The sequence below is a fragment of the Varanus komodoensis genome, unplaced genomic scaffold (genome assembly GCF_004798865.1).
Source record: "Varanus komodoensis strain SLA01 unplaced genomic scaffold, ASM479886v1 scaffold108, whole genome shotgun sequence".
Classification (NCBI taxonomy): Eukaryota; Metazoa; Chordata; class Lepidosauria; order Squamata; family Varanidae; genus Varanus; species Varanus komodoensis.
In genome coordinates this window covers 1,007,802-1,027,477 of record NW_025335307.1, presented here as the reverse complement: position 1 = coordinate 1,027,477, position 19,676 = coordinate 1,007,802, and the positions used below count along the sequence as shown (strand labels likewise).

The following is a 19,676-nucleotide window of genomic DNA, read 5'->3' as shown; positions in this document are numbered from 1 at the left end:
ACCACAATTCAAAGGCCTCTATTCTTTGGCGCTCAGCCTGGACTATACGCACTTTTGTCGGCAGGCTGATGTCACAGCTTTCTAATATGCTGTCTAGATTTGCCATAGTTTTCCTCCTCAGGAGCAAGCGTCTTTTAATTTCTTGACTGCAGTTCCCGTCTGTGGTGATCTTGGAGCCCAGGAACATGAAATCTGTCACTACCTCCGTTTCTTCCCCATCTATTTGGCAGGAAGTAGCAGGACCGGGTGACATGATCTTAATTTTCTTAATGTTGAGTTTCAAGCCAACTTTAGTACTCTCTTCCTTTGCCTGCATCAAGAGGCTGTTTAGTTCCTCCTCAGTTTCTGCCATTAGAGTGGTAATTAGAGTCTGCATATTTGAGGTTGTTGATATTTCCCTCGGCAATCTTAATTCCAACTGGTGATTCATCTAGCCCCGCCTTTCTCATGGTGTGCCCTGCATATGTTAAATAGGCAGAGCAACAGTATACAGCCTTGCCAAACTCCTTTCTCAATTTTGAACCTATCAGTGGTTCCGTGCCCAGTTCTCACTGTTGCTTCTTGAGCCAAATATAGGTTTCTCAAGAGACAAATAAGATGTTCAGTTACTCCCATCTCTTTTAGAACTTGCCACAGTTTGTTGTGATCCACACAATCAAAGGCTTTAGCATAGTCAATGAAGCAGAAGTAGATGTTTTTCTGGAACTCCCTAGCTTTCTCCATGATCCAGCATGCTGGCAATTTGATCCCAAGTTCCTCTTCCTCTTGCTAGCATGTGAAATGAGTGCAATGTTGTGGTAGTTTGAGCATTCTTTGGCATTGCTCTTCTTTGGAATTGGAATGTAATCTGACCTTTTCCAACCCTGTGGCCAGTGGTGAGTTTTCCTGATTTGTGGCATATTGAGTGGAACACTTCTACTGCATCGTCTTTTTGGATTTTGAATAGCTCAGCTGGATTACTGTCACCCACACTAGGTTTGTTGTTGCTCAGTTTTCATAAGGCCCATTTGACTTTACAAATCAAATGCACAAACCCGGTGTGGGGCCGTGCGGGGAGCTCCTTCCCCTCAGGAGCTCCTGGCTGGATCTGGGTTGGTGGGGCAGGATAGGGGTCGCAGGGCAGGCGCGGATTGCGATTCTACAATTCCAGAAGGTTTTAATGCTATATTGCAGGAACACAACCAATCTGGGAAAACGATTAAGGATAACTCTTGGATACAAGAGTCTCATAAGATATACAGATATCAAGAGTATAACAGTTAAATTAGTTTAATTAGTTCTCATATTAAAATTGTGCAGGTCCCCAGAACTTGCTGGCTCAGATCGTCCCATCTCATTTAGAGATGATTTGAGGCAGAATAATTTCTCCGCACAGGTTTCCCCTGACACCACTCACATCAGTTCCCCCAATTCCTAAAGCAGACGAAGGGTATCCAGGGATGGAGTCGGAGTCCTTGGACTTAGGGGAGACATTCCAAGCCACATGACTGTGGAACCAGCCCAGAGAGAAATCTGGGAGATGAAACGTGGCTTCCCGTTTCTTCTCGGTATGTGATTTCTCTGCCATACCTCCTCAGAGCTGAGGCCAGGAGTGAGGCCAGCCACCCCTCTGTTGCAAGGCCCACCTTCAGTGCCGGGAGTGATTCCCTGCATTGCTGGTCAGCATAGAAAGGTTCTCCCTGCATCGTGGGTCTTGGAAAGCTTCCCTTCCCTGACCATCTGTCCTCACTGAGCTCCTCTGGAGCTGAAGCGGGAGGGGCGTGTGTGCCCTTCTGAAAGCCTGGTGGGGTGGAGGAGGAACAGCCATCAGGGCCCGGGGGTGACCTGGCTTCCACCTCTCTGTTCCCCAGGCAGCAGCAGTGGGGCACCGATTCACACCCCTTGCTCCTGGTGCTGGAGTGCCCCACTGCTGCTTGACAAACTGCCCTGCTGGGGGTGGGGATCAGATATCTGGGCCTGGTCGCTTTCCATGCGATGCGGCCAGATCTCAACGGGGCCCAGGGGTCAGGCCATTAACTCCTCCCGCTGATTTGCTCTGCTGCAGACCTTGCAGGTGCATCTGCCAAGAGCATCCACACACCACCCCGTGGGACCCCGAGGGACCAATTCAGGCCCTCCCTGCACATCCCTGCAGGTTTTGGGGAAGGGCCTCTGGAGGATGTGTCAGGTCCTTCTCTTGCCCAGATTAGGGAGGCCTCTGGGTGCCATTACTTGGGTTGTGCGCTGCATTGCTGGAGCAGACCTGGGGCTGCATCCGCCCGGCCCCCCATTGCACCCCCATGCCCGATTTCCAGGGGCTTCCCATGGGCGCAGCAGTAGACTGCCCAGGGGATGAACTGCCTCCCCGTGGCTTGTCCTTTGCCCTCCACGGATCCAGCCACGGATATCGCTGGGGAGGGGCAATGGTGGAAGCGCCCCCTGCTGGCAGGAGTAGCAGATGTTTAACGTTCATTGTGGCTTGTGTGCTCTTCCAGGATGTTCCCACCGTGCCTCTGCAAGGGCTGCTGGGTGAACAGTGGACCTCTGGGAACTGCACATATGGTAGGCATGCCCTGAGTGGAGCAGGCTGGAGCCAGGGGTCAGACTAGATGGTCTGCATGCCCCTTCCGACTCACTCTGTTTCTTCCCATGTGGCTCTGGTACCATTTGGCTCATCCCATGGATTGCTTTGTCCATTCAGTTCCAAACCTGGTCTCTCAGGAAGCCAAAATGCTGAGGGGCTGAGTCTCTCTGCAGTCTCAGCTCATGTAAGTTCAGCTCCCCATGAGCACCACCAACCAGATGGGGAGTGGCAGGTGGCTCTTGCATGTCTAAGGTCACTGTTTCTTAAGATTTTATGCTAAGTACAAAGCTCATAAAATGTCCATAAACAAAGCCTAAATCCCGGGATGGTGAAGAAGCGGGAAAGGCATGGTACTCCAGAGCCGAAGCAGAGGCAGCTGCATTCTGGGGATTTTCCAGTGGGATCTGCTGCCTACTCCGGACAACATTTCTGCCTTGCCTTTTTCACCATGCAGGTGGTTTGCAGGAGTGGGAGATCCATGAGCATCTGTCGGCCTTTCAGCAGAACGAGGGAACGTGAGGTGCAGAGCGCTGAGAGACTTTCCTGCAGGGAATGGAGGAAGCGTGACATAGACCAGGTAAAGAAAGAGGGAAAAGCAAACACCAAGCAGGGGGAAGGGTTTACTGTGGGTGAATAGTGGCCAGTTCCCCTATATTTATTGAGTAGATCAAACCAATAAGGAAAAATTAAACATGAAAGCTGTAGTGGGAGAAAACCCAAAGAAAAGATACCAGTGAAAAGAGGTTCTGGCATGTGGGAGTCTTTCTCCAAAGAAGACCCAAATGCCTCCAAGCTGGAGGTTCAAACAAAGTCCGACTAAATATAGGAATGGACCTTCAAACCCCAAGCAGGGAAAGGGTCCATTGTGGGGTGAAAGTGGACAATTCTCCTGTCCCTGTTGAGAATCATAGTAATCTGGTGCCAGGGAAGAAGTCCCACTGGCGAGAAGCCACAGGAATCGATAGTTTACATTCCCCTCCATTGTGCAAAGTGGAGTCAAGTTCAGGGAGACCTGGAGAGCTTCCAGCCAGGCTGTATCTCTGCATCCTTGTTGGAATTTCAAACAAAGCATGACTAAATATAAGTCTGGACCTGCTGCTGCTGTTCCCCACAAAGGCAACTTATCTCCAGGAATTGTGGGGAAGGTTACCTGGACCTTCTGCAGTGGAGCTGAAGGGGGCCAAAGGCCTTGCATGGTTGGACCTTCCTTTGCAGTGCTGGCAGCTGATGGGTGGGCGTTTTCTCCTTTTGGACCAGCCCGCTCTGCCCTCCCTCACAGCTCCCACAGTCACCCCAGAGTATTCCTCAGGACAACCCCATAAGTGGGACGTCAGTGTACATGCAATCCCCAAGGAAGCTGCTTTTTGGAGGGGATTTCAGAGAGGAAAACGTATCATGTCGGGAGGTGCTGAAGTGAAGATGCTACATTTGCCTTGTACTCAAATGAGTGCATCCCTTTCAGCCATTATCTCCTAACAGGAATTGCATTTTGTCTTTTTTTCCACGCAGGTGAATGCCAAGAGAGTGGAAGTGGAGCAGTTCCAGGTGTCCTCCAGTGAGAACCAAGTGAGCACAAAGTGAGAGAAGAGAAACTTGCAAATTCAATCAGGATCAAAAAAGCATCAGTGAAACCAAGTGAGGAACGTGAGGAACCAATCCTGCATTTTTCAGGGTGCTGGAAATCACAACCCTTAATTCCAGAAGGTTGCAAAAGGAGGAGGAGGGGAGGGATCTTGGGTGTGGCATTTTACTAAAAGACAGGTGGAACAAACTATAGAAAATCCAGAGACCAAAGAAAAAGTGTGGAACATTACACTAGCATCCATGTAGGCACAATTTCAAATGTGTGTTGTGTAAAACAGGCATGAGAAACAGCACAAGCCTAAGAAAGCCTCAGGGATTCTACACTTAAGGGAAGCCATATAGAATTATGGAAACTAGACAGAGCTGCAGTGCTGGTGGAAATCTTATTAAAGATCCAATAATCCACAGTGAAGAGAAGTCCTACACATGCATTGAATGTGGAAAGAGTTTCAGAGAGATGTGCAATCTCATGAACCATCAAAGAATGCACACTGATGACCAGCCTTTTAAATGCACAGAATGCGGGAAGAGGTTCAATTGCAGTGGAGGTCTTATGAGACATCAAAGAATCCACACTGGAGGGAGGCCTTATACATGTGTGGAATGTGAAAAAAGTTTTGCTGATAGTGGAACTCTTGCAAAGCATCGAAGAACTCACACTGTGGTGAGGCCATTTCCATGCATGGAATGTGGAAAGAGCTTCAGTCAAAGTGGAAAACTTTCTATACATCAAAGAACCCACACTGGGGAGAAGCCATATAGATGCATGCAGTGTGGCGAGAGTTTCAGTCATAGTAAACTTCTTAGGAATCATCAAAAAACCCACACTGGGGAGACGTTATACAGATGCATGGAATGTGGAAAGAGTTTCACTTACCGTGGAGGTCTTATGCAACATCAAAGAATCCACACTGGGGAGAGGCCCTACAGATGTATGGACTGTGGTAAGCGCTTCTACCAGAGTGGTATTCTTACAAACCATCAAAGAACACATACTGGTGAAAAGCCTTTTACATGCATGGAATGTGGAAAGAGTTTCACTGGAAAGGGGACAATTATAAAGCATCAAAGAACTCATACTGGGGAGAGGCCCTATACATGCACGGAATGTGGAAGGAGCTTCAGCCGTCATGATACCCTCACAAACCATCAAAGGACCCACTCTGGGGAGAGGCCCTATAGCTGCATGGAATGTGGAAAGGGCTTCAGCCGGCGTGATCTCCTTACAACCCATCGAAGGACCCACACTGGGGAGAGGCCCTATAGCTGCTTGGAATGTGGAAAAAGCTTCCGCCGGAGTGGTCATCTTGCAAACCATCGAAGAACCCACACGGGAGAAACCCTTTAAATGCACAGAATGTGGAAAGTGCTTCAGCTTGGATCATTCTCTTAGAAAACATCAAACAGCCTACACTGGGTAGAGGCCCTGTAACTGCATGGAATGTGGAAAGAGCTTCAGCCAGAATGATCATCTGACAAACCATCTAAGAACACACAATGGGGAGCAGCTATGTAAAAACAGTGAAGTTGGAAAGCGCTTCAGCTGGAGTCATTCTCTTATGAAACATCAAAAAACTAATACTGGGTAGAGGCCATATGAATGTGTATAGGGTGGAATCAAAGTCTACCGGTTTGATCATTTCGTGAAAATGAAAGGACACGTACTGGCAAAAAGCCTTTTCAATGCATGCAATCTGGAAGAAGCTGCCATTTAAGTGGGAGTCTTACAACCCATCAAAGAATCCACACAGGATAGAGGCCGTATAAGTGCATGGAACATGCAAAGAGCTTCAGAGCAGAATCTTCATCATTATTGCAGGCATGGGAATTCATGAGGAGAGTATGACCCCAAAAAGGGAGGTCTTGAAGGTGCCAGTCTTGGTGATGCCGCTGGTTAGCAAGGGAGGCCACTGCTGTGCATGTGAAGAGAGTTGGTGAGCGGGCTTAGTCATAAGACAGACCTTCACAGAAAAGGGACAGTGGTGCAAGGGGGCAAAGGGGATACCAGGAGGAGGTGGCATGATGGAGAAGGATTCGCTGCAAGACTACTGTGGCTTATGAGCTGAGACTTGCGAAGAATGTCAAGAGCAACACAAAGGGCTTCTACCTTCATGTAAATAGGAAGAGGAAGGGGAGACAGGTGGTGGGACCCCTTAAAAGTGAGGGGGATCTGGTAACTAGTGTAAGTGAGCAGGCACAGATGCTTAATTATTATCTTGCTTTTGTGTTTTTCCCAAAGTAGTTTCGGGGAGATTGACCGGGGGGGGCGGAGGTAGATGACATTACGGTTATGGAACCCACATTAGGGTTACCCCCTAGGAGTGATGGAGTTCCTCAAGGCCCTGGATGCCACAAAGGCACTGGGCCAATATCAACTACACTCAGGATTGTTCAGGAATAGCCAGGGGTGCTCTCACATCCATTGCCCTGCATTTTTGGGGCCTTGTGCAAAACAGGAGAAGTTCTGGAGGAGTGTAAGATGGCATCAGTGGTTCCAGTCTTCAAAAATGGTAGTTGAGGGGATATGGGGAATTACAGGCCTGTTAGCCTCATGCCCATTCTCAGAAAGACAATGGAGCCAAAGAGAACGGGGAGGCGCTGGTGAGAATGATGCCAATCAGAACAAGATGCACGCTGGTGAGAAATGTGAAGTTCTCCATCTAGAAAAATGGACGTGAATGCACAATTGCATGATGGGGCCCTTGGGTCACGGGTGCTCCCCTGCCTTTCTTTGCACATGCTGTGTCTCTCCCTTTCTCAATGTCTCCTCTTTGTTCTCTGCATACGTAACACTGCCAGCATGAATTCACTTCCACTCCTGCCAGTTAGCCTCTTGCTCACGTGCCCAGACTGCAAGGCTCCTTGGCTGGACTACGTGGTCCTGAGGACGAGACTCTGTTCAAGCACCTGTGACTCTGTGTCAGCCATCATCAACATAGATATTCAGTTGTGCAACAAGTGGATTGGTTTCATGACGTTCAAAAAGTTATTTTCTTCGTGAATAAAACAATGCATAATAAGGTCAGGCATTTTGTTGCATGATTGTTAGTGCAAGCATTCAAAATGTCACCTTTTCATGGCATTCAGAAACTTATTTCCTTCATAAATACAACAATGCATAACACTTCCGACAGAGTACCGCACTTTCCCTTCACAAACACTCTCTCAGATCCTCCTTCCTCTTCTGAATGCGCTTCCACCAGCCTTTCCTATCTCTCAGCACAGCCTTTCCCTTCTGCACTGAGCTTTCTCTCCACTTCTGCCTCTCACACCTTCTAATGCTTGATGGTATTGGGGTGTAGCTCCCCCCAGTCTCGACTCCGTCCTCCGCATACTCAATCTCCTTCCCTTTGTTTGGGACTTGTAAATCCCTCCCACAGCACTGCCTGGGATCCCACTGAGAAGCTCCTTTTTCCCCTCCCAGGCTCTGCCCACCCTCTCCCACTTACCCCCAAGCACCTGTGTGGAAGAATCAGGGGTGGGATGGGTCCCAGAGCGAGTGGGGGCAAAGAATGGCTGGTGGAAGCCCCCAGCAGTGGGGAGAGCAGGCTGGGCAGCCGGGGCCCCAAACCTCTCCAGCTGTCGTGAGGTTGAAGCACTCTTCCTAATTACTCACACAGACGCAGGCAATAAAAGTTTAAAGTCTTTTATTCTAAACAACTTCAAGATATACAGGCGATGAATAGTACAGGAACCGTTGATGATAGTTCTAAGCAACACAGTTGCCCCCTCCTTTCGGACCTATCTAAGATTTATGACGTACTTTTAACCCTGCACTTAAGTCCCTCCCTCCGAGGGCAAGATAAACTCTCCCTCCTTCTTTGACTTTGTCTCACTTCTAATTGGCTCAAACATTCAAGTCTTCTCCTCAGTTGGGCATTCTCCATGGCAACGGGTTGTCCCTTGGCCTTCTAAGCAGATACTCCAGGCTGAACAAAAACTTCGTCAGAGTCAGGCTGTGGGGGGAGGGAGGGCGTTGGTGGTATGGGCACCAAGTAGAAACCTTGCTCAAAAGCCTGATTCTGACTGGGAGTTTCTGTCTTTTTTGCATGTGCTAACGACTCCTCTGCGTTAGGCTGTACACCAGCCCTCGGAAAACCATTCCAGCTGGGAGGGGTGCAACGGTGCAGGGGGATGCTCAGCAGTTTCCATTCTGAGCTCCCTGGGAAGTCTGGGTTGACCTGCCTGGGGCTGCCGATTCAGTGGCTTGCATTGTCCCAGTGATATGGAGCATTATTCCTTGGCTGGAACGAACACAGCAAAAAATTTATTATCATTATTATTATTATTATTATTATTATTATTAGAACATTTCTATGCTGCCCCTTGCCGAAGCCTCGGGGCGGCTTACAACACAATAAAATACAATACAATATAAAATTAAAATTAATATAAAATAAATAAAAAATATAAACGATATAAAAGAAGTTATAAAAGAAAAGAAGTCGCCCTGGCCAGATAAATAAGTAAATATTGTTAACAATTAAAATGACATTTAAATAAAAAGGTCTTCACCTGGCGCCAAAAAACAAATAACAAAAAATTGACCTTGGCAAATCCCTAACTCAGTTGACTCACATTTTCTGAAGTCAGAAAGAAACCCAGGGCCACACACATTGAGTTGGGCCCCCTGTGGGTGGAAGCAAGCAGGACGGACTTCGATGGTAATAATGAGGACAATGGCCCAACTGTGAGCATAAGCAACATGATAGACGGCCTCCGTGGTGGGAAAGCTGCAGAAACTGTGCAGCATTTCGCTCTGTAGATACCGCTGGGCTGGAGCCCTGATCCGTGGTGATACCAGTGATGAGGAGCAATGCATTCATGAGTTCCCTCCTCCTGGCCATGGAGAAAGCTGGAATCCAGGCCCTCCAACCTGGCTCCCTCTGAAAAGCTACCTGTTCTTTACACAGGCCATGAGAGTGGCATGCACAGCAAGGAATCTCTCTGCTTGCATGAGAAGGTGGTCCAAGGAGGAGGTGCTCATACAGGTTACACCATGGAGAACTGCTGGATATCCGTGAGAAATCTTGACCTTGCCCTTTGTGCCAGCCTTTGAGGTAACTACAGGGTGTTATTCAATCTCCCCACAGTCTTCTCTTCTGCATGATTCTTGTCACCCTCCTCTGGATCCTTTCCAACTATTGTGCATCTTTCTAAACTCTTGGCCACAGAACTGGACAAAGAATTCCAGATGATCAAAATCACCCAGGGTTTGGAAACACTGACCTGAGGACAGACTGGGAGAATTGGGCCTGTTGAGCCTTGACTGAGAGGGGACATGAAATCCCTTTCCAAGTACCTCACGGTCTGTCACAAAGAGAAAGGTCATGATCTCTTCCCATTGATAACAGAGTGCAGGACACGGAATAATCAGCTCAAGTTGTGATAACCCAGGTTCAGGCTGGACATCCGGAAAAGCTTCCACACTGTCAGGGCAATACGAAAGTGGAACCAGCTGCCTAGAGAGGTCCTGAGCTCACCCACAGAAGGAACATTCTGGAAAATCCTGGGCAGCCATCTGAATGGGATGATGGGAACTGGCGACCTGCAACTTGATGAGCACTTGATGGCCTCCTTGGCCCCTTCCAACTCGGCTCTTCTCTGATCCTATGAAACTACGGGTCAGTGACGTTTCATCATGCTGTGGTTTGGTTTGTTGGAATGTTAAATTTTATTACTTTTAATGGAACTTCAGTAGAACTTTTATTGCACCTTTTAAAACTCTGTAAATGCTCATGGTGCCTTCTTGCTAATGTGGTGGGAGAGATGTACAATGTATGGTGATGATGTCTTCTCTCTGGTGTTGCCTTTCATGATTCTCAAAATGTGGACTCTGCCTGAAGTGCTCTGGAGCTGGCTGGAGCCGGGGGTCAGGCTAGATGACCCAGGAGACCCCTTCGGACTCCCTTTGTTTCTAGGTTTCTATGCTTACCACCCTCTATGTATTTGTGTGGCTATTCCTAAGTATGGGATCTCGGTGTGCCATAAGGCTGCCCCTGTCGCTGAAGCTCTTTCCACACTCCATGCATTTAAATGGCTTCTTCCCAGTATTGGTTCTTTGATACCTTGTAAGATTTCCTTATAGATTGAATCTCTTTCCACATTCCATGCATGTATAGGGCCTCTCCCTAGTGTGGATTATTTGATGGCATGTAAGATGACTGGTTTGGTTGAAGCTCTTTCCACATTCCATGCAGGGATGAAGTCGGAGTCCTTGGTTTTAGCGGAAGACATTCCAAGCCACATGATTCTGGAACCAGCCTGGAGAGAAATCTGGGAGATGAAATGTGGTTTCTACTTCCCACAGTGCTTTTGATTTCTCTGTCATTCCAGCTTCGCCCTTTCCAGAGACCCTCGTTTCACCCTAATTTGGTTGGTGCATCATGTTTGGATGAGAACAGACAGCTGGCAGCCAATTTGGACTTTCTGAACTAGGTCAAGTTTCCACAGAAGCCCTTCTGGGAGCTAACTGGCTGGAGAGCAGGGTAGAAACATGATAAAAGAGTGAATTAGATTTAAAGAAGCAACTTCTACAAGCTTTCATCTCTTCAGCCCGAAAAGAGATACTCTCATCTGGCACTTCCTCTCCCCAGAAATTAAACCGAGGCACCCTGGATGGGGCCAGACCTTCTGGTGTGGCTCTGACTATCATACACCTCTCCCCCTCACACACAAATCAGTCCCCAAACCACCTCTCTGGACCACTTTTCCCCCTGGGCCCCATTCCAGGACTCATTCTGTTGCCTCCACACCACCTCTTTTAACCACCAACTCCAATAGCTAATGGCACCAAATGGCACTAACAAATCTGCACTCACATCAGTGCACACCCATAGAAATACATGTCGTGTGGAAATCTGCATCAAAATTTGCATTACAGTTTATTTTTCATGAGCAAAACTGAGGAGGAGAGAAGGAGGGGAACAACTTCTCAATCTGTTAATAATCATGATTTTTTTAATTAAAAGAATATAAAACAGCTTAAAAAAGAGAAACTCACTGAATATCCACTACGTCCTGCAAATCAAGTCTATCTCTACAAATTATGTCTCTGCATATAGTCTCTGCATATAGTACCTCAGATATGCAGATGATGCCACTCTCATGGCAGAAAGTGAAGAAGAACTAAAGAGCCTCTTGATGCGGGTGAAGGAGGAGTGCGCAAAAGTTGGCTTGAAACTCAACATTAAGAAAACTAAGATCATGGCATCCGGTCCTCTCACTTCCTGGCAAATAGATGGGGAAGAAATGGAGGTAGTGACAGATTTTATTTTCCTGGGCTCCAAGATCACCGCAGACGGGGACTGCAGCCAAGAAATTCAAAGACGCTTGCTCCTTGGGAGGAAAGCTATGGCAAATCTAGGCAGCATACTAGAAAGCAGAGACATCAGCCTGCCGACAAAAGTGCGCATAGTCCAGGCTATGGTTTTCCCAGTCATAATGTATGGCTGTGAAAGCTGGACCATAAGGAAGGCTGAGCACCGAAGCACTGAGGCCTTGGAATTGTGGTGCTGGAGGAGACTCCTGAGAGTCCCTTGGACCACAAGGCGATCAAACTGGTCAGTCCTAGAGCAGATCAACCCTGACTGCACTTTAGAAGGCCAGATCCTGAAGATGCAACTCAAATACTTTGGCCACCTAATGAGAAGGAAGGACTCCCTGGAGAAGAGCCTAATGCTGGGAACAACAGATGGCAAAAGAAGAAGGGGACGGCAGAGGATGAGGTGGCTGGATGGAGTCAGTGAAGCAGTCGGCGTGAGCTTAGGTGGACTCTGGGGGCTGGTGCAGGAGAGGAAGGCCTGGAGGAATGTTGTCCATGGGGTCACGATGGGTCAGATATGACTTTGCGACTAACAACAACAACAACAAAAAGGACCTCTGGATCCCCCTTTTGGTAGCGGGGAAACGTAAACGATGCCACCTCTGACTTCGGGGCTCACTTGGCGGAGGCGCTGCGCGCTTTGGGTGCAGATCGAAAGACCACGCAGTCCAGAACCAGGGAAACGGGGCGCATCCAGCAGCGAATCGAGATCCGGCTTTTCCGGCCCTCCCGCAGGAAGCAGTTCCCGGTGGGGGGCAGCAGGGGGCTCGTTTCGCTTCCTCTCTGGCGCGGCAGGGCGCGAGGAGGATCCCTGCGCTGACTGGAGAGGCGGGAAGGGGCGAGGGGAGCCCTGCGGACGCGCCGGCCTGGTGGTCCCGGCAGCGAGTCGGACTTGGAGAAAGACAAGGTGTGATCGCGGGGTTGGGGGAGAAGGTGGGCGGAGTGAGGGCGGAGAGCTCCCCTCTCCTGGCGTTGCGGTGGCAGAGCGCCCCTCCGATCCCAGCTCCCTGCGCGAGGCATGGCAGGGCGTGCATTGCGCGATCCTCCGCTCCCGGGAGCGCTCCGGACAGGGCTCGAGTGCCAGGATTTCCTGGGGCAGCGGCCGGGGGCGGGAGGCGGGGGGCGAGGTTGCAAGAGAGGAGGGGGGGCGCTTCTGCCCTCCGGAGCTCCTTGCCGGCTCCGGGGCCGCGGGGCGGGGGGATGGCGGCGCTCCACGTGCTCGCTGGTGGGACCGTAGCGCTACGTCGGGCCGAACCGGGAGAGGCCGGGCTGGCCGTTCCTCGCCTTGCACCACGGCAGGTGCCGAGTTCGATTGCCACCGTCGCCGGTCGGCCTGGAAACTTTTTCCTGGACTGTGGGTCTTGCAAAGGCGCCATCCCCACCCCACCCGGGTTAGCTATTGTGGAGAAAAAGTGTGAGGGGAGTGTGTCCACCTCTGAAAGCCTGGCTGGCGGAGGCAGCACCGTCAGGGCCAGGAGGTGGCCTGGTTTCCACCTTTATGTTGCCCCTGCCCCCACCTGCAGGCAGAACAGTGGGGCCCTGACCTGTATCAGAACTTCTTGGTACTGGATTGCAAGAAGCCCCAGGGCATCCTGGTAAGACAGTGGGGGCCCAGGACAGGGTTCTGGGGAGGTTGTTTGGGTTCGAAGGGGGTGGAGGGGGAAGGACAAATGGCACGGCCCCCGTCCAGTTGCAGTGAAGTTGGGGATCTGGGAAGGCCAAGGAGGACGGCTGTGAGTCCTCCATTTCACTCACCCTTAACCCAGCAAGGCAGAGGGATCTGCACTCCATCCCCTTCTGCAAAGGGGGTGACCCCACCCCATCCCTGCACATCTATCCAGGGTTTGGAGGAAGGCGCCTGCTCACATGTGCATTGGGACCAGAACCCATGGGATCTGCCTGGGGAGGCTACCAGCCTCTTGCCATCTGGCTCTGGCATCACTTGGCTCAGCCCAGGGATTGCTCTGTCCTTTTGGTTCAGACAAGGCGGCCACCCCTGGAGGGTCTCCCAGGAGGCTGGAAAGCCAAGATGCTGGGCAAGGAGCTTGGCCTTGAACCACATGGGTGGCCTTGTCCTGTGAAGCCGGTCTCTCTGCAGTCTCAGCTCCAGGTCACGAAGCTTTGGAGGTGCACAACTCTTCAGCTTTGTTTCTACCCTGGAAAGAGGGTGGCAGGACTCTGGTCTCTCTCTTACAATTTAGTCTGAGGAGAACACACATCTTCCTTTCAGGACATGATGCACTGCCTGCCAGAATGTCAGTAAAACTATGCTGAAATCCCAGGTACTTGCAGGCAACGCAAATAGTGTCTCCAGAGCCCAAATACAGTGGGAAAGGGCTGGCACTCCAGGGGCTGAAGCAGAGGCAGTTGCATTCAGGGGATTTTCCAGTGGGATTGGCTGCCCCCTCCTGGCAACATTTCTGCCTTACCTCTGTCCCCGTGTAGGTGGCTTGCAGGAGAGGGAGATCCGTGAGCATCGGTCCGGCCTTTCAGCAGAACGAGGGAGCGTGAGGTGTGGAGAGAAACTTTCCAATACTGCAGGGAATGGAGGAAGCGTGACACAGACCAAGTAAAGAAAGAGGGAAAAGGAAACATCAAGTAGGGGGAAGGGTTCATTGCAGGATGAAAGTGGACAATTCTTCTGTATTCCTTGAGTAGATTAGTGATCCAACCAAAGGAAAGCTGAACAGGAAATCAGTGGGTATTACAAACTGCTGGGGGAGAAAACCCCTCGAAAAATACCAGTGAAATGACGTTCTTGAAAAGCGCAAGTCTTTCTCCAAGAGAAAGACTCCAAATGCCGAAGATGCCAAAAATGCCTGGAATGAGAGAAGATCTTCAGCTTGAGCCATCATCTTTCATGCCATGATAGGACTCCCACTGGGGAGAAGCCATAGGAATCCTGGGATAGCTTACGTTTATTCCACTGTGCAAAGTAGAGACAGGTGAGGGAGGCCCGAACTGCATCTGACCAGGCGATATCTCTGCCTCCAAGCTGGGGGATCAAACAAAGCGAGACTACATAAATGCTTGGACTAGCTGCTGCTGCTTCCTGCAAAGGAACACTGATCTCCAGGAATCGGGGGAAGGTTATCTGGACCTTCTGCACTGGAGCTGAAGGAGGTCAAAGGCCTTGCATGGATGGCACTTCCTTTGCAGTGCTGGCAGCTGACGGGTGAGCATTTCCTCCTCTATTTGGACCAGCCACCTCTCCCATCCTTCACAGCTCCCAGTGCACCCCAGGCTCCCTATCCAGCCTGTGAACTGGATGGGGGATAGGTCAGCCAGAGAGTGGTTGCATACAACTGATGGATCCTGCTCCCTCTGAGGTCGTTTGATCTCAATGCACAATGCGCATGTCGCAGCCCTGGAAATCAGTTTTGCTTCTCACTGCCAAACTCCTTGAGGGAATTGAACTTTCCTACATGTCGGTGCATGTGTTGGTGTATGCCTTCTGTGTAAATGCAGTCCTTGAGAAAGCTGTTTTTCCTTGGGACATTGAAAGAGGAAAAGGGATTATGTTGGGGATGTTGACAGGAAAATGCCGACTTTGCCTTAACTTTAAATTGATTCATCCCTGGCAGCCATTATCTCCTATCAGTATGTTCATTTTCCCTTTCTTCTCGAACAGGTGAATGGCAAGACAATGGAAAGCATACAGTTCCATGTGTCCTCTAATGAAAGAGAAGTGAGCAGAAACTGAGAAAAGAGACAGTTCCAAATCCAAACAGGATCAGGGGGAAAAAAAAGTTAAAACCAAGTCAGGAAAAGGAGGAAACAATGCTGCATTTCTTATGGACCTGGAAAGCAGAACCCTGAAATCCAGAAGGTTGTAAAGGACAGTGAAGGGGAAAGGGGCTAGGGTGTGACAACCTACCAAAAGACAGATGAACCAAATGCACAAAGCGTAGAAAACCCAGAGACCAAATGAAATGTGCAGAATCTTGTAGAATCTTCCATGTAGGCACAATTTCAATCTAAGGAGCACATTAAAGGCAGCACGAGTCTTAGTGAGCCTCAGGGATCCAACATTTTCAGGAAGCCATATAGAATTATGGAAAGTAGACAGAGCTGCAGTGCTGGTGGAAGTCTTCTTAAACATCAAGAAACCCTTACTGGGGAGAAGTCATATACATGCATGGAATGTGGAAAGAGCTTCAGCAAGTGTCAAAATCTTACCAAACACCAAAGAACGCACACTGGGGAGAGGCCCTATACATGCATGGAATGTGGAAAGAGCTTCAGCCAGAGTAGCCATCTTACAAGCCATCAAAGAATTCATACTGGGGAGAGGCCCTATACATGCATGGAATGTGGGAAGAGCTTCAACCAAAGCAGTCAGCTTACATGCCATCAAAGAATCCACACTGGGGAGAGGCCGTATATATGCATGGAATGTGGAGAGAGCTTCAACCAGAGTGGTCATCTTACATCCCATCAAAGAACGCACAGTAGGGAGATGCCCTACACATGCATGGAGTGTGGAATGAGCTTCTATCTAAATTCAAATCTTACAAGGCATCAAGGAACCCATACTGGGGAGAAGCCATTTAAATGCATTGAATGTGGAAAGAGCTTCAGCCACAGTCATTGTCTTATTAAACATCAAGCTACCCATAATGGGGAGAAGCCATATACTTGCACGAACTGTGGAAAGAGCTTTATCAAAAGTGGAAGTCTTAGAATACATCAAAGAATCCACACTGGGGAGAGGCCCTATACCTGTGAGGAATGTGGAAAAAACTTCAGCTGGAGTGGTCATCTTACAACCCATCGAAGATCCCACACTGGGGAGAAACCATTTAAATGCTTCAAATGTGGTAAAAACTTCGGCTATAGTCAATCTCTTAGAAAGCATCAACGAATGCACACTGGGGAGAGGCCTTATTCATGCATGGAATGTGGAAAGAGTTTCCGCCAGAGTGATCATCTTAGAAACCATCAAAGTTCCCACACGAGGGAGAAGCCGTTTAAATGTATTAAATGTGGAAAGAGCTTCAGCCAGAGACAATCTCTTAGGAAGCATCAAAGAACCCACACTGGAGAGCAGCCATAGAGTTGCATGGAATGTTAAACGAGCTTCAGAAGAGAATCTTCTCATTTTCCATGAATTTATCCATTTGGGAGTATGTACAGAAATGCATGGAATGTATCCAGCTAAAGTGGTAATCCTTGAAACCCGTACGATGCAGACAGCTGAGAAGAGCCACAATGGTGGAAAGTGCTTCAGTTATAGAGAAAGGTGTTGTACTGATTTATCCACACTGAATATTGATTCATCCACACTGGAAAGAACTTGTTGAATTGCATAAAGAATGGACAGTTTCAGACTTGGGGAGTACCTCTCACTGGCACCTTTTCTGTCTTGGGAGGCCTGGGCCCAGTTCAGTTTGGTTTGCTAACAAAGTAAACCAGCAGTTCCGCACTGCTCAGCCACAGCTCCTGTGTAACACCACCCCCTTTCCCATGAGCAGCCTATATAGACTAGTCATTTTCCCTTATATCCTGTTTGGATACCAAACTTCCTTGAAGGTATTTTGCTGAGTGTCTGTACCAGCTGACTGGAGCCTGCCCGGCAGGCAAGTCCATGTTGAGTGTTGCATGTGCACCCTGCTGAAGCCTTCGTAAAGCTAGCTAGGAACTCGCCTGTTTCCACAGCTCAGGATCCTTTAAGTAAATCCTGCGCCTTGCCTACCCACTCCCTGGGATCACTCAAATCCCTATCCTGCAGTCTGGCTGAAGAATATTAAGCACCATGAAAAGTAAAATAGAAATAGCATTAAAACAATCACCTAATTAAAATCACAGAACACTTGCACAGGGAGAAATGCAGGAGACTCTCGGTGAACCAGAACACAAGCATCCGTCTAAAACAATGGAAGATACAATACTTTAAATGAAAATTAAAAGAAAATCAATTTCCAGCGAGAATGTAAGTTTAAACTCGGCGTGCCACACGCTGCATGGTCAGTATGTCTGCATGTTTGTCTCCCATTCCTGTCAATTCTCCGCGCGTAAACAAACTGCTTGTTGGGATCAATTGTTACTGAAATTTTCTAACTCCCACTGCCAGCCCGAGCATTGCTCAGGTCACCCCCCCAAGTGAGCTGAGAGCCTAGTGCGCCATGTGGTGTTTGCGCTGCTGCAAAAACTAAGAGGCCCAGTCTCACAGCGTCCCTCTGTGACGGTGCTCACTGGGTGCCTGCAGGCCCAGTCACGCCTCCGTGCCGTGCACATACATAGCGAGACAGCTAGCAAAGACCTCAAACAGGAGTCCTGAGGTACTTCTTGGATAGAGAAGCCCATGCACCCCCACATTTCTGCACCATACAGAAGATGTGGACGTTTCTTCCCCCAAAATAACCCGTCAGCATCATAGAAGAATAGAGTGGGAAGGGGCCACGAAGGCCGTTGGGTCCAACCCACTGCTGCTGCAGGACACCAGTTTGCAGCACCCCACTCAGATGGCTGCCCAGTTTCTTTCTGAATGGCTCTAATGTGGGAGAGCCCACCACCCCTCCAGGCAGCTAGTTGCACTGCAGATTGCTCTGACAGTGAGGAAGCGTTTTCTGATATCTAATCAGCATCTGGGTTGTTCAAAGAAGCTGTGTTGGAGAAGGTTTGTTCAGATGCATGGAGTGTGAAAGAGCTTGAGTTACAGGGACAGTCTTATGGCACACCAAGATCCCACACTGAGGAATAGCAGTATGAATGCATAGAGGGTGGAGAGGACTTCAGGCAGAGTCTGCATTTTATGGATCATTTAAAATCAACACCAGAGAGAAGACATTGTCTGCATTTATGGGATATTTATCCTACCACGTTAGCCAAGAAGGCACCCATCAGCAAGTTTTAAACTGTACAATAAAAGTTCTATTGAAGTTCTATTTAAAATAATAAAATCTAAGAATCCAACAAACCAAAACCACAGCATGATAAAATTTCACTGACCCGTGATTTCATAGAAACATGGAATAGCAGAGTTGGAAGGGGCCCTGAAAAAAGTTTCCTCACTGTCAGAGCAATGCAACCGTGGAACCAGCTGCCCAGAGAGGTGGTGGGCTCTCCCACACTACAGACATTCAAGGCAATACAGGACAGCCATCTGAAAGGGATGGTGTAAGTTGGTGTCCTCCAACAGCAAGGGGTGGGACCTGATGGCCTTCTTGGCCCCTTCCAGCTCAGGCTGGATAACAGTGGAGATATTATTCAGCCTCATGGAGACAGCAGTCATACCAGGTAGATATGCTCTGAGTTGAACCTCCAGGGGACTTGGGTGACCTCTGAAAAGGAGAGGAACAAATTCAATGGTAACAGTTTTTTCTGGGCCACTTTGGTTTTCTGAAGAGGAGATCCCACCAGACAATTGGTGCCATGCTGGGGAAAAGTTAGCAAGCGAATGGGTGGAAGGTCCCCACTTCCAGGCTCATTGCAGGACAGACATGCAAAAGAGTCTATGGATTCTGCTTGCCTCGAAGGAGCAGCATCAGGGAGTTCTCAGCAGTGTGTGTCTCTGTGTCCTTGCTCATGGCAATGAGCAAAAGATTCAGAGGGTTTCAGAGATGTTCCAATCATATTCATATATGAGGGGCGTTCAATGTATTCTCAGTATCGGGTTGATTTGCTATTGATGTGGGTAATTTAATTATTTCATTAGCTAAAGACACTATCTGACGGTATACATGCAACATTTCAAATAAGTGTGATCATTAGTTCCCTAGTAATCCTCAGTGAAAGACGACCATGATGACTGATGCGACAATGTTGAAGAAAACCGAGCACCGCGCTGTGATTAAGTTCCTTACAAAACAAGGAAAAAGTCAAAAAATCATTCATGAAGAGATGGTGGCTGTTTACCAGGACTCTGCACCTTCATTATCTACTGTTCAAAAGTGGTCAAGTGAATTTAAAAGGGACAGAGAAAGCACTGAAGACGACCCTCACTCGGGCAGGCCGGTTACTGCCACTACGAAAGAAAATGTGAAAAAAATTGAGAAACTCATATTAGAAGATGCCCGAATAAAAATCAAAACGTTAGCAGAGATGACAAACCTATCAGTTGGTACCATATTTGCTATTTTTCATGACCATCTTAACCTTTCAAAGGTCTGTGCAAGATGGGTGCCACGAATGCTCATGGTGCCTCAGAAACAAGTGCGAGTCGAGTGCTGTAGGGAGTTTTTAGAGCTCTGTGGTGAAGGTCCA

General features: G+C 48.8%; 1 pseudogene; it reads left to right on the top strand.

The window, feature by feature from the left end:
• Positions 1 to 16,581, top strand: part of LOC123018046 — a 40,236-nt pseudogene extending 23,655 nt beyond the window's left edge.
• Positions 16,582 to 19,676: the final 3,095 nt, after the last annotated feature.